Source organism: Crinia signifera, chromosome 1, assembly GCF_055691185.1.
Source record: "Crinia signifera chromosome 1, ASM5569118v1, whole genome shotgun sequence".
NCBI lineage: Eukaryota > Metazoa > Chordata > Amphibia > Anura > Myobatrachidae > Crinia > Crinia signifera.
In genome coordinates this window covers 58,792,669-58,801,258 of record NC_139217.1, presented here as the reverse complement: position 1 = coordinate 58,801,258, position 8,590 = coordinate 58,792,669, and the positions used below count along the sequence as shown (strand labels likewise).

The 8,590-nt window shown below is 41.1% G+C and overlaps 1 long non-coding RNA gene across 1 annotated transcript in view; it reads left to right on the top strand.

The window, feature by feature from the left end:
• The first annotated feature begins 860 nt into the window (after positions 1 to 860).
• The window catches only part of LOC146025925 (uncharacterized), a 31,856-nt gene continuing 24,126 nt past the window's right edge, over positions 861 to 8,590 (top strand). Inside the window, exon 1 of the long non-coding RNA XR_014454319.1 lies at positions 861 to 983. This is a non-coding gene — a long non-coding RNA (uncharacterized LOC146025925). The remainder of the gene's footprint in view (positions 984 to 8,590) is intronic.

Here is an 8,590-nt window from a genome sequence, read left to right as displayed (position 1 = left end):
TAGTCAAAATTGAACAGAGAGTCAGTCAGAATCGCACCGTGTGAGATCAGAGCTATTTTCCATTGAAACTGCGACTATCTCTAAATAATTCTTTGGAAGAATGGTAACACCTTTGTTTAGGTTAGTGTGTTTATATGAGGGATGGCCTTCCTGAGGTTCTGAGGTAAGATATCACAAGATTTAGAAGGTCCGTGTAGTTGAAAGATACCTTCATGTGCATGTTTTCCACTTACGAGAGGTGAGTCCACTGAAGGAACATCCACACGGCAGTGGAAAAGTCGTAATATGTTAATAATCTTTTTTTCTTGAGAGTGTTGGGCACCACAGAAGATTGAAACATGTTCACCATACAGAGACAGTGCTATTTGGACCACTCCTTGTTTTTGGTTGTGGGAAAAAATGGGGTGGTATTCCTAAGTATATACTAAGAGCCTAATTCTGGTTGGCTCAGTAAGCAGCAAAAATCTCTGCTTACTGAGTCCTGAGATGCTGCCCACCTCCCGGACAGCCAAACGCCTTATCCCGATTCCCCTCTGTACCGCACGAGGGGATGTGTTCTCTAACGTGTTCACATGCAGCCGCTAGCAGGATAAATGAAAAGGTATAAAAAAAACTAAAAAAAATAAATGCCCATATGTGTGTAAGCCATTTAACATGGAGATATATAATCTGACACGGTACATTTAAATGTAAACGATAAGACAAAAATTGACAACTTGACAAAAAAGACAACTTGTCTCTATCACTATCCTAGTACTGTGGACCAGATCACTAACAACTCTATGTCATGGATCCAATGTCCTGCAAGTAACAGATTTGGCAGGTTCTCAAGAAAAGACCCAAAGGAACAATATATAACCGCCAGAAGGACATCAGCATCACAGAAGCAAGATCTGTCACCTTTTAAAATGTCTCCAATATGTTTTAGAAATGTGGTCTAGATGGAGGGAGTTGGAGAGAACATAACAGCAACATGGATGCAGGTAATTATTATTTTTAATATAAAATAAGTTATTAGTAGAGCCCCTTTATTATCTTGACCTCTTGTCCACTCCTATCTAATGCATCTGCATATGCTTATATTATTCACTTTGTTTTGTGCTATATATTGTTATTTTGTTGCCTTGCTTTAACCCTATTGCTTTATTTTGCTACCATTGCATGCTGATTATTTGCAAAGAACAAGGTGAAATGTAGAACAAACAACACACACAATATCCATCTGTACTTCATTGTTCCTGTACTGTATTACATTCATTCCATCTGTTACGTGCCTTGAGTCCTATTGGAGAACTATATAAATAAAATTATTATTCATTATTATCAACCACACTATCATTATAGTAAAAGTAAAGAAGTGCTTTCCTCAATGAGTCTACAGACTCGGAATTAAAAAACCTCAATGGGAAAGACAACCCACGACACAGGATGCACCTTCTGATTGGAACCCAACTTCTGGAAGTGAGAAGAAAATAGTGAGGGGCGTCACAGAATCAGCCACCGCACCGAGTTGCTGAATTGTTAATGAACTTAAATGAGTCATGACATATGAATCCTTGGAGCTTGTCAGAAAGAATAAGTCAGCTGTAGCTACCCTGTTGAATAATGAGTAATAATGAGTTCCCTGAGGCTTGAGTTATTGTAAAAAAAAAAAAGAACTAAACAGGAAAGCAAGTAGATCTAATTAAATATTTGTTAGGCCCAGAAATCTAACCAAACAAATTTTGTTTTTAATTTAACCTGAAATTAAACAAAATATATATATATATATTTAAATAGTATCTAATGTCATTGCAGCAGGTCACTGTGTACATTAATGCTTGAATTGCCTAAATGCTAAATAAATGAACAGAATCGTATCGGTTTGATTCTGTTAATTTATTTAGCAATTTGTTAATTGATAAAAAAGAAACTATTAACACTTCTACTTTTTAAAGTATAGTCCAAAAAGAAGAACTGTCACTCAGGTCTTATTTAAGCCAACTGAAGACTTGGGCCCTTATTCTGATCGGTGCGGCCGGAGCCGATTATGCGGCCAGGACCGTGCGTGCGAAACCCCGCCTTCCATACGGATCGCCAACTCCGTCCGTATGCGGTAAGAAGCTGTCCGAACGGACCGCACGTGTATTTTTCACGGAATACGCCTCCTCCATCTAAGGGAACCTCCCCCATCATTCGATGGTCGCAGACCATCGAATGCAGGACCGAGTGCTCCACCAGCACCCGCAACCTCAGACCACACGGACATTTTTCCGTGCAAAAGCAGAGATCTGGGCGGGCAGCTGACATCCGGCGATGTCATATGTCCGCCCCCTACACGTGCGTCACGGCCGCATTACCATACGTACACCCAGCGTTTTCATGGGAACTCCCATGAAACGCGGGGCATATGCATATGGTAATGAGCCCAAGTAGCCCTTCACGCCCCTCTCCACCCCCTGTTCGGAGTGTTCACATATCATGCGGAATTTGGCCGTACGCCCCGCTCGCACATGGGCAGACACAAAACATTGGCGGGCCGAACGCACGCGGATATATCCGCACCGATCAGAATAAGGGCCTTGATCCGGTGCCACCCACTGAGGTGCCCAGACTTCCAATATATCAAAGAACAAATAGAAGGGCACTCGGAGACTGTTACAAGGTGAAAGCTGGTGGGACCAAACTTTTAATCCATACTGGTTGTCAACTTTCGGAGTCGACACACTCAGTCGTCAGGACATATTCAATAGTGAAACAAATACACATACATACACAAACACACACACATAAATACCTTATATATTATTGGTCATAGATGATCTAATCACTCCAACATGAAAAAACATTATATATATATATATATATATATATATATAATGACGATCTTCAAATAAATGAAAACAGGAGGCGGCACTCAAATCAAACCGTGGTAAACTTGTATTAAAGCATAATGGTGAAAACGATGTCAGCTTGCATGGTCGACAGTTTCGGAGCTAAACGCCCCTTCCTCAAGACCACTGACACATGAACTTAATCAACAGCAAACAAAAGATAAAGTGCAAAAAAGGAAAACAGAGTGGTGTATTACTTTGCATTTAAATAGGGAAACACTTACGTGATGCCAGTGCTGTGCTGAGCGCAGGAGACGGCTTCCGGCAGCGTGTGTAGTCGCCTGACCTCTGACGTTGGTCAGTTGTCTAGGCAACGGAGCTGGCGTCCGTCCCTGCATGTGTACGGGGAGAAGCAGGGTCAAAATTGTGTTAAGAGCGCTCAGTTCCCAAATGGGACAGCGCATATCGGTATACAATATGTGAATAGTGCGCGATAGGAATACAAAAGGATTAAAAGCAGGTTAAAAAACAAGGAGCTGGCCAAAGACAAATGGGGGATGCTAATATGTAAAATATATATTTTATATGAATGATAGCACCGCTGGTTTCACGCAAATGTGCTCCGTATCTTGGCACATATATTTGTATTTATATTACTGCGGACAATGTGTCACATTGTACTGTTATTTTATAACCAACAGTGCAGAACAAAAAACACATAATAACGCAAACACCCACTGTTTTTGTCACATATAACCAGACTGTATACCCCAAAATTACAGAGGTGGTACCTAAATGAGAAGTACTGTCTCATGGCACATATATAGAGGGGACAGTTTTGTATTATATAATCCCTAGGAACTAGAGTGTAAGGAAAAAATTATTTGAATTTTAGCAGAGCAAGATTTTTTGGAGACTAATTTAACGAAAAATCCTTTAAAGAAAAACATTTTAAAGAAAAATATTTAAGGAGGTTTTTTCATTAAGGCCGCGGGGAGCCATTGTGCCCAAAAGGTGGATCCAATGGGTCTCCCGTTGGAGGAGCTTCTTCAGTCTATCACCCCCACGGATAGGTACAGGAACATGATCTACTATGATGTGCCTGAGTTGCGACAGAGAGTGGTTATGTGCCCGGAAATGGCGGGCTACCGGCTGATCGATATCTTTGCCCGCTAGGCAATTCTTTATAGCCGAGCGGTGGGCTGCTGCTCGTTCGCGAAAAGGCCGACTGGTTTGGCCCACATACAGATAGCGACAGGGGCACTGAATGATATATACGACGAATGGCGTGGTGCATGTCACCACTTGGTAGATGTTATATTTATGACCAGATATGGGATGTCGAAAAAACGTCCCAGTGTCCATATGTCGACAAGTTGCACAGGAAGGGCATTGGTAACAGCCAGGGGCTTTAGTAAGGGTACCAGAGGGTAGCGTGGGGGTTAAATTGGTTTTGACTACATAGTCGCGTATATTGCGACCCCTTTTAAAGCTAGACATGAGGGACGTCTGGGAAAAACAAGGGAGGTCCCGATCGCTGGTTACCAGTGGCCAAGTGGCATTAAGAACCCTGGGTAGGGCTGCACTGGTAGATGAAAACGTGGTAACAAACGGGATTTTTTTGTTATCAACCTTACCCTTGCTGGCCAACAGTTTAGTACGTGGTATTTCAAGGACTTCAGCTTTTTGTTTTTGGAGGGTCCTGTAGTCATACCCTCGTTCTAAAAACTTATGTACAACTGAGTCTAGGGCCTGATCCAGAGACTCATGGTTACTGGTAATCCGGGCAATGCGTAGCATTTGCGACCTCGGAAGACCCTTCTTCAAGCTAGGGGCATGGTGACTGCCATGGTGAAGAAGGGTATTCCGGTCTGTAGGCTTAGTAAACACCGTGGTGCTTATAGTACCCTTATCTAGATGAATGGAAACATCCAGGTAGTTAATAAGGGAGGGGCTGCATTGCATGGTTAGCTTAATGGGGTTGTCAAAATGGTTGATCTTACTTATCAAGTTATTCAACTCGTCCACACTGCCATCCCACACCATCAGGAGATCGTCGATATAGCGAGAGTAAAATAAGATGTGTCTAGAAATATTGTCATCTGAAAAGAAAAAATTGGATTCTTGAGAAAACATATACACATTGGCTAGCGATGGGGCCACATTGGACCCCATCGCACACCCGGTCAACTGTAAATAAAAATTACCATTATGTAAAAAATAATTTTTAGTCAAAATGAACTCCAATAATTTCAAAAACAAAGAAATGTCTAAACGATCAAAATTGTTAGAAAAAAGAAAATCTCGCATAGTCGACAATCCCCCGGAGTGTGGGATGACAGTGTACAGACTAGAAACGTCCATGGTACTCAGTATGGCTGTATCCGGAATGTTCTGTAACTGTTGAAGTTTGATGAGTAGTTGTGTGGTATCCTTAAGGAAGAACGGCTGAGACATGATGAGGGGTTGGATTAAAGTGTCCAAAAACTGGGAAATGGGTTGACAGAGGGAATTGCGAGCTGAAATAATGGGACGGACCGGAGGGTTATTGCTGTCTTTGTGAATTTTTGGTATAGAATACATTACTGGGATGATGGGATGATCAGAAGAAAGGGCTTTCAAAACTTTATTACTGATGTGGCCGTCCTGTAGAGCCTGCTTGAGTATGTTATCCAGTTCTTTTTTAAAGATTAATGTCGGGTCTTCAGGCAGCAATTTGTATGTCTCTGAGTCAGACAGGTGGGCATCTAGATTTTGAATATATTTGGCACGGTCTTGGACAACTATGCCCCCGCCTTTGTCCGCAGGCCTCACTATTATATCTTGTCTCTTGGACAATGACATTAGGGCTTGGTGTTCTCCCTTAGAGAGATTGTGGTGCCGCTGAGGTTGGACTCTATCTAGTTGGGTGATGGAATTGTCCAACAAACGAGAGAAGGTGCGGAGTGACGAATTTTGTGAAGGTGGGTCAAATGTAGATGAACTGTGTTGTCTAAGAAAGTCCTGGTGCTGATCTGTGTTAATCTGTGGAGGTTGATACTGAAAAAACTCCTAGATGCGCAAATTGCGATTAAACCGATGAAGGTCAATTTTCCAATCAATCTCCTTATGTCTGTTCGTCGGGACGAAAGATAGGCCTTTTGACAGGACACTTTGCTCCAGGGGGGACAACGGGGTGGAGGACAAATTAAATATTAATTTTTCTGTCTGTTTATGGGCGGCTTGGTGGATCCTTTGCGTTTGGCCTCCACGACGGGTGGGTCCGGTACGTGGCCTCCTGTACGGGCTCTGGTGGCACGGCCTAAAGGGATTCTCACCGCAGATGGCCAGCAAGGGTAAGGTTGATAACAAAAAAATCCCGTTTGTTACCACGTTTTCATCTACCAGTGCAGCCCTACCCAGGGTTCTTAATGCCACTTGGCCACTGGTAACCAGCGATCGGGACCTCCCTTGTTTTTCCCAGACGTCCCTCATGTCTAGCTTTAAAAGGGGTCGCAATATACGCGACTATGTAGTCAAAACCAATTTAACCCCCACGCTACCCTCTGGTACCCTTACTAAAGCCCCTGGCTGTTACCAATGCCCTTCCTGTGCAACTTGTCGACATATGGACACTGGGACGTTTTTTCGACATCCCATATCTGGTCATAAATATAACATCTACCAAGTGGTGACATGCACCACGCCATTCGTCGTATATATCATTCAGTGCCCCTGTCGCTATCTGTATGTGGGCCAAACCAGTCGGCCTTTTCGCGAACGAGCAGCAGCCCACCGCTCGGCTATAAAGAATTGCCTAGCGGGCAAAGATATCGATCAGCCGGTAGCCCGCCATTTCCGGGCACATAACCACTCTCTGTCGCAACTCAGGCACATCATAGTAGATCATGTTCCTGTACCTATCCGTGGGGGTGATAGACTGAAGAAGCTCCTCCAACGGGAGACCCATTGGATCCACCTTTTGGGCACAATGGCTCCCCGCGGCCTTAATGAAAAAACCTCCTTAAATATTTTTCTTTAAAATGTTTTTCTTTAAAGGATTTTTCGTTAAATTAGTCTCCAAAAAATCTTGCTCTGCTAAAATTCAAATAATTTTTTCCTTACACTCTAGTTCCTAGGGATTATATAATACAAAACTGTCCCCTCTATATATGTGCCATGAGACAGTACTTCTCATTTAGGTACCACCTCTGTAATTTTGGGGTATACAGTCTGGTTATATGTGACAAAAACAGTGGGTGTTTGCGTTATTATGTGTTTTTTGTTCTGCACTGTTGGTTATAAAATAACAGTACAATGTGACACATTGTCCGCAGTAATATAAATACAAATATATGTGCCAAGATACGGAGCACATTTGCGTGAAACCAGCGGTGCTATCATTCATATAAAATATATATTTTACATATTAGCATCCCCCATTTGTCTTTGGCCAGCTCCTTGTTTTTTAACCTGCTTTTAATCCTTTTGTATTCCTATCGCGCACTATTCACATATTGTATACCGATATGCGCTGTCCCATTTGGGAACTGAGCGCTCTTAACACAATTTTGACCCTGCTTCTCCCCGTACACATGCAGGGACGGACGCCAGCTCCGTTGCCTAGACAACTGACCAACGTCAGAGGTCAGGCGACTACACACGCTGCCGGAAGCCGTCTCCTGCGCTCAGCACAGCACTGGCATCACGTAAGTGTTTCCCTATTTAAATGCAAAGTAATACACCACTCTGTTTTCCTTTTTTGCACTTTATCTTTTGTTTGCTGTTGATTAAGTTCATGTGTCAGTGGTCTTGAGGAAGGGGCGTTTAGCTCCGAAACTGTCGACCATGCAAGCTGACATCGTTTTCACCATTATGCTTTAATACAAGTTTACCACGGTTTGATTTGAGTGCCGCCTCCTGTTTTCATTTATTTGAAGATCGTCATTATATATTTATTTTGTGGAAGGCACCTCATTGTTTATTTCGCTGGATGCTCTAAGTGCCGGTCCTCACGACCCCTATATATATATATATATATATATATATATATATATATATATATATATATATATATATATATATATATATATATATATATATATATATATATATATATATAAAAAGCACATTTTAATCCTGCATTCAAGGAAATGTGTTATCTTTCATTGGTGCTGCAGAGTTATTTGTGGCACCTTATAAAGCATGATAGTCAATGTGGTGGCTTTATTTATTGGTAAAATTTTCAGTTTTGAATGATAAATAAATCCATCTGGTTGACCGAATCAACTTTATTTCATTTGAGTTTATATTCACATTTCTAGAAGTATATATTGGTTATAAGATGTTAAAAACTTCTAAAAATACAATATATCTGCTGTTTTTCACATATTGTAGTATTTAAAACTGCCTGTTATTTATGTATATGCAGATTTAAATGCTATATACATATACTTTTATTTAATTTTCAGTTATGTTTTCTAATTTCTATTTGATACATCAAAAATGATTACAAATAAATGAAAACACCATGGTTGGTATAACATATTTCAATACAATTAAAAATCTAAAACCATCTTTTTTCAAACATCTTCTAAATGCAGAAGTAAATAGAAGCTTAAAATCTGGGTAAGCAATTTTTGAGGTATTTAGGAAATAAACACATTTGAATGTTACAGCTTGCTATCCATATACGTGTTGCCCATATGTTCTGTAATTTTCCAAAAAGGTCTCTACTTTCAACAGTTATTTTCCAAGTGATCCCTGACATCAGGTTCAAAAGGGCTAGCCAAACTTTA